The sequence below is a fragment of the Suncus etruscus genome, chromosome 17, assembly GCF_024139225.1.
Source record: "Suncus etruscus isolate mSunEtr1 chromosome 17, mSunEtr1.pri.cur, whole genome shotgun sequence".
Lineage (NCBI taxonomy): Eukaryota > Metazoa > Chordata > Mammalia > Eulipotyphla > Soricidae > Suncus > Suncus etruscus.
Genome location: NC_064864.1, coordinates 16,683,603 through 16,689,602, shown reverse-complemented (window position 1 = coordinate 16,689,602; position 6,000 = coordinate 16,683,603). Strand labels below are relative to the sequence as shown.

The following is a 6,000-nucleotide window of genomic DNA, read 5'->3' as shown; positions in this document are numbered from 1 at the left end:
ATTTTATATATATAAAAGAGGCTATAGTACTTACTTGGCAGATAATGGCCAAGTCAATGGTGGCAAATAACACTATAAATATTGACATTCCCAAATCACTAACTGCCTCCTATTTTCCAAACTATGATCTTGTGGTTGCTAAACTGTGATCTCTTCAGGCTATTAAAAATATGGGAAGAAGGGGGCGGAGAGATAGCACAGCAGTAAGACGTTTGCCTTGCACATGCCCAACACAGGATGAACCCCGGTTCGAATCACAGCATCCCATAAAGTCCCCCAAGTCTGCCAGGAGCAACTTCTGAGCGCAAAGCCAGGAGTAACTCCTGAGTGCTGCTGGATGTGACCCCAAAACCGAAAAGAAGAAGAAGAAGAAGAAGAAGAAGAAGAAGAAGAAGAAGAGAAGAAGAAGAAGAGAAGAAGAAGAAGAAGAAGAAGAAGAAGAAGAAAGGAAGAAGGAAGAAGGAAGAAGGAAGAAGAAGAAGAAGAAGAAAGAAAGAAAGAAAGAAAGAAAGAAAGAAAGAAAGAAAGAAAGAAAGAAAGAAAGAAAAGAAAGAAAGAAAGAAAGAAAGAAAGAAAGAAAGAAAGAAAGAAAGAAAGAAAGAAAGAAAGAAAATAATATGGGAAGAAGGAAGATAGGAGAGAAGAACATTCCCCATTCCCTATTCTTAGTGGGCTCCATGCTTTCATAAGCATCTAGCTCTACTCAGGTTCAACAGAGATACATTTTTTCTTGAGATAATCTTTCTTTTTCTTCTCTTTGAAATATAGTTTTCTGCAGTCATTTAGAGAGTAAAGCCTAAAGTAAATCCTGAATCAGGATCAAAAAAATTATAATAATGTCATGTGTGGAGTGGGAAAATTCCCATAGCTGAAGAATTTCCTGCTCTTGCTGAGAAAAGAATTTTGTAACTGACCTGAACTTGAAAGTTTAGATTCTATGTCTCCAGTCCAGGAGGCAAATAAAACTTTTAGAGGGAAAGCCTGAGGGACTAGAGAGATAAAACAGCAGTGGGAAGCTCCCTGACACATGGCTGATCTAGGTACATTTTCTAACACATCCCTCTTCCATTTAGTACGGTTCCTGAGCCTGCCAGGAGTGATCCTTGAGCAAAGAGCTTGGCATGACCTCAAATTCATAAAACAAAAAAACAAACAAAAACAGCAGCAAAAATACCAAGTCAATAAGAGAAACCCAGACCATTCCTCTAGAGCATGAAGCCACTTCTCACAATGAAGTAGAAGCAACAGAACTTTGTAACTTCCTCCCTAGCTCAGGGCTGGTCCAAGAGGAGACCTAAGGCTTTGGCCTGTCATCTTTTCCTATGAGGTGAGTTGGGGGAAATAACAAAATCTTAACATCAAAACATCTGTGTTTAATGTCCACACTCTGGGAAACCAGGAGGAGAAGAGAGGCAGCCAGGGTTTAACGATCTTTTTGTTCTAGTTTCCACCTAACAAAGAAAGCTACAAGTCACAATGACTGAGTTTTCGCTCTGAGAAGAGCTCTTGGTATTGAGGCACAGGCTATGTAGCATTTTATTATCCAACTGTGTTAACACCAGCAAATGAAAGTCCTGCCTTCTTCCTGCTGTTATTTTGGGGGGCGGGGGATAACAGAAGGCCAAAGAACAAGCAAGGCCTGCCTACAGCAGCTCACATTTTGGAAAAAGGTATATTAGTTTTTTGTTTTGGTCAGTTTGGGGCCATGCCTAATGATGGTCAGGGGGTAGAGTCTTGACTCTTAGCTCAGAGATAACTTCTTGTGGTGTTCAGAGAAACAAATAGGATTCCAGGGATTGAACCTGAATCAGGCATGTGCAAGGCAAATGCCCCACCCCATTGTATTATCTCTCCAGCCCCTGGTAGGGGGTGTGTTGGGCTGGCCCCTTGTCTGTGCTGGGCCTCTGGGTCCCCTGTGGGCCACAGGTTCTACCTTCTCCTTACCACTTTAAGCAGACTTCTGGTCCCTCCAAGAGACTCCTGGGAGGGACCAAGCATCTCTGGGTCTGGGAGTAGAAGCAGGCAATGAAGGAGACCAGTCATGGGGGAAGTTCTAATGTTCTTTACTGGAGCTGTGCTTCCTTCCTCCTTCCTTTATCCAAACTCTATCTCAGGATTCTCCTAGCAGTAGCACTCTCTCTGGCCTGCTCACTTTCTGAACTCCTGTTCCATGCTTCACCACATTATGATGTGGGAGGAAAATAAGGCTGGTACTGTGCCAGGTGTAGGCATCTGTATAAGATGCTCACTGGGTCCCCTTCCCAAGGTTCATTTCCAAGGTTTCTCTGACTGTGACAAACTCATTCTTATTCTGTGTTCCCAAGGTGATAGGGCCCAGAGGCCCTTCAGACCAAAGGCTTAATTGTTCTCCCTATGGAAGAAAAGCTCACTACATCTACCAAAAGCTCCACAGGGTAAAAGGAGAGATGGTTTATCAATCTAGGGAGAACCAGACTCAGACGCAGAGCAACTCATGACCCAGTTTTTGTTAAGAATTCTGAGCAGAGACTGTTAAGTAAAATGGCTGCATCTCGTGGTAGATACCACAGCACAATGAAGCAGGAAATGTATTGTCTTCTCCTAAACCTGACTTAGCTCACTAGAGGTAGCAAAAGACTCCAGAAGACCATTACCTCCCCTACTCTCAACCCCTGCCCCATTCCCTAAGGAAGGCAAAGTAAGAAACAGTCTTGGCAGTGTTAGTAGATGGTAGGGTATGAGGTAACCTTAATCAGGCCAATGGGTCAAGAGTCAGAGAGGATCAGACTGAGGAGCTGGCATGGTCTGGGACTGGCAGATATAGGGTGGGCCACTTGGGGAGCAACGTTGACCGAGCAACAACTCTACTTGGAAAGAAGCATCACTCAAAGCTCCTGGGTGCTGTATTGACCATGATGCCTCAGAAGCATAGGAGACGGTGGGACCCACAAATAGGGAAGGCCTCTGCCTCCTGTCAAAGGGGTCTGGGTCCCAAGATATGAAACTTACGACAAAGAGTGGACAGTGCAGTTAGAGAAATAACTACAGAAACAACTATCATGATAGTGGTAATGAGTGAGAGAAATAGAATGCCTATCTTGAATATAGGCAGGGGGTGGTGTAAGGAAGGTGGGACAGGAGAGAGATGGGGGCATTGGTGAGGGAGAAGGTTGCGCTTTTGAAGGAGGGTGTACTTTTTATGACTGAAACCCAACTACAAATATGTTTGTAATCATTGTACTTAAAAAAAGATATTAATAAACAAAAAAAATTTAAAAAGATGTGACTTGGAGTCCTGAGTGATAGTATAGCAGTAGAGTAGTTGCTTTGTATGCAGCCAACCCAGTTTTGATCCCAGCATCGACCCTGGTATGGGTCCCCTGAGGATGCCAGAAGCAGTTTCTTTTTTCTTTTTTTAAATTGTCTTTATTTAAACACTTTGATTACAAATATGATTGTAGTTGTATGATTTAATTCATGTAAAGAACACCCCCCTTCACCAGTGCAACATTCCCACCACCAATGTTCCAGATCTCCCTCCTTTACACCCCCCTCCTCGCCAGGAGCAGTTTCTGAGCCAGAGCCAGGAGTAACCCCTGAGCAACAACAACAACAACAAAATACACACACACAAAACAACAAAGGGGGGCTGGCTGAGCTGGAATGATAGTATAGCAATCAAACATCAGCTTGACACATGGCTGACCTGGGTTCAATCCCTAGCATATGGTCCCCTGGGACCACCAGGTATGTCCAAAACAAAACAGAACCAAAAAAAAATCAGTGGTGTTTTTAGGCCCAGATAAAGACTGATAGAAAAGCACAGGCAGGGAATAAGAAAACTGAACATCATAGTAGCAATCGCCGTTGTTTGCATAGGTCCAGAAAAATGGGGAAAATGGAAAAAAATCCTTAACCTAATTACTAAAAAGGCCTCACCTCAGTTTATTGGCATAAGACAGACTCTAGGTTCCAGGCAAACCAGTCCATCCAACTCCAGTCATTCTCAAGCTGTTGTTGGTATCAGATTCTTATATTTAAAGACTCTGGATTCTGTACATTACTTTCATCGATGTCAGGCTGATGTGGAGCATCCTCTAGTTTCAGCATACCATTAAATGTGGAGCGATCTGCCCTGCATGCAGACTGTTGCTGAGTTGTCTGGGTGTTGGGAGCACTCTTTGGAGTAAGTCACTACCAAAGTGGTGGTAGGTCTTCCCTGGTAGAGGCTTGGATCCTAGTAATGTTAAAGACAATTGTGGTTGTTTCCATAGATGGTATCCATTGTTCAGGTGTGTATGGGCGATGCCCATTCTTCTGAGGCCTGAGCCAAATCATTATGCCAATGTTCACAGTAAAAGGCCTAATTACATTACCAAATTTGTGTCCCCATCTCTATTAGATAAGAACTTGTTTGCATATGTATTATTTCCCCATTTTAATGTGCCCATGCAAAAGAGAAGCAATGCCACAAGATATTGTTGATGCATCTGGGGGCTGACGAATAAAGTCCAACATTCCCCGTAACTTGGTACAAACATGAAATCTATACAGAGATATTCTTCTACCAGTATTGCTTATAAAACAGATCTCAAAGGGGGAAAATCAAACAATCAAATAACAAATCCAGCGGGCAAATTTGTCACTATATGAGGATATTCTTTTTTTTTTTTATATGAGGATATTCTAAAAGAGTTGTACATGTTAAGGGAATACATCTGAGATATACAAAAGGAGATACACGTGACCCTTACTTTTTTTTTTTTACTTTTTTCCTTTAAGAAAAAAAATACAACTTACTGAACTTAAAAACAATTGTAGTAGAATGCCTGTCTCGAATACAGGCAGGGGATGGGAAGGGGGAAGAGGGTAATGTTACACTGGTGAAGGGGGGTGTTCTGGTTATGACTGTAACCCAAATATGATCATTTACTTAAAAATATATTCAAAAAAAGAAAAGAATGAATGAGGGGACTGGAAAACCTGTCTAGAGTACAGGTGGGGGAGTGGGCTGGAGGGAGATTTGGGACATTGGTGGTGGGAATGTTGCACTGGAGATGGGAGGTGTTATTTACATGACTGAAACCTAATCACAATCATATTTGTAATCAAGATGTTTAAATAAATAAAAAATATAAAAAAAGTTAAACAAAAAAAAAAAAGAAAACTGAACATGAGGAAACTGGAAAGAATAATCTTGTCTTTGCCTTGAGGAGTGCTCTTGGAATGTTCTGCCTGATAAGAGTGTCTTTGAACATTTCTCTCAGTTTTCTCTTAGCTTCCTGTTGTGAGTTTTAAGATGCTTCTGATAGTCTGTGTGTGATTGGGACCACCCAAATCAGTTCAAAGGCTGGAGGAACTAGAGCTAAATTCAGAAGTCTGCCCTATCTATCTACAAGGTCTGTAAAAACTCCTGTTAGTATGGCTTAATTGAACTTCCTTGACCGGCACTTTTCTGTATATATTGCCATATATCACTGCTGGGTTGATGGGAGAGATTCCTGAGGTATGACAAAGGAAACTTTGAGCTCTCCCAGAGTTTGTCTTTAGAGTCATTTCCCTTGACCAAATTTCATCTGTAATTTTTTATCTGTAATCTGCCCTAGGTAAAAGTATTCCAGAATTCAGTGAGTTCTGAGAATCCAGGAGTGAATTCTTAAACTTGAGTGTAGTTTTAGACTTTAACTTCCCTCACTCCATATCGAGTGCGAATGAGCTACCGTCTATGGGCAGTGGAGGAAATTATCTTTGTTATGGAAGATAAAGAAGCCTCATTGTATTCTCTCAGATTTGAGCAACACTTGGTAAATACAAAACCCTATGACCTAAGCAAGTTAAGGGCTTTTTGCATTCCAAATACAGTGAGTGTGAAGGTGTGGCAGGCAGCAGCACCCAGATGACCTAGATCTTCCTGTGGGACCCACTTCTCCCACAACAAAGGAACTGGAGTTGGCGAGTGTCTCTTCTCTTAGGGTAAGAAAGAGCACATGTGTGGCCATCACAAGTTGTAAAGGTGTCTTG

At 42.0% G+C, this 6,000-nt stretch overlaps 1 pseudogene; it reads left to right on the top strand.

The window, feature by feature from the left end:
* Positions 1 to 5,690: 5,690 nt before the first annotated feature.
* Positions 5,691 to 6,000, top strand: part of LOC125995019 (E3 ubiquitin-protein ligase TRIM7-like) — a 35,508-nt pseudogene continuing 35,198 nt past the window's right edge.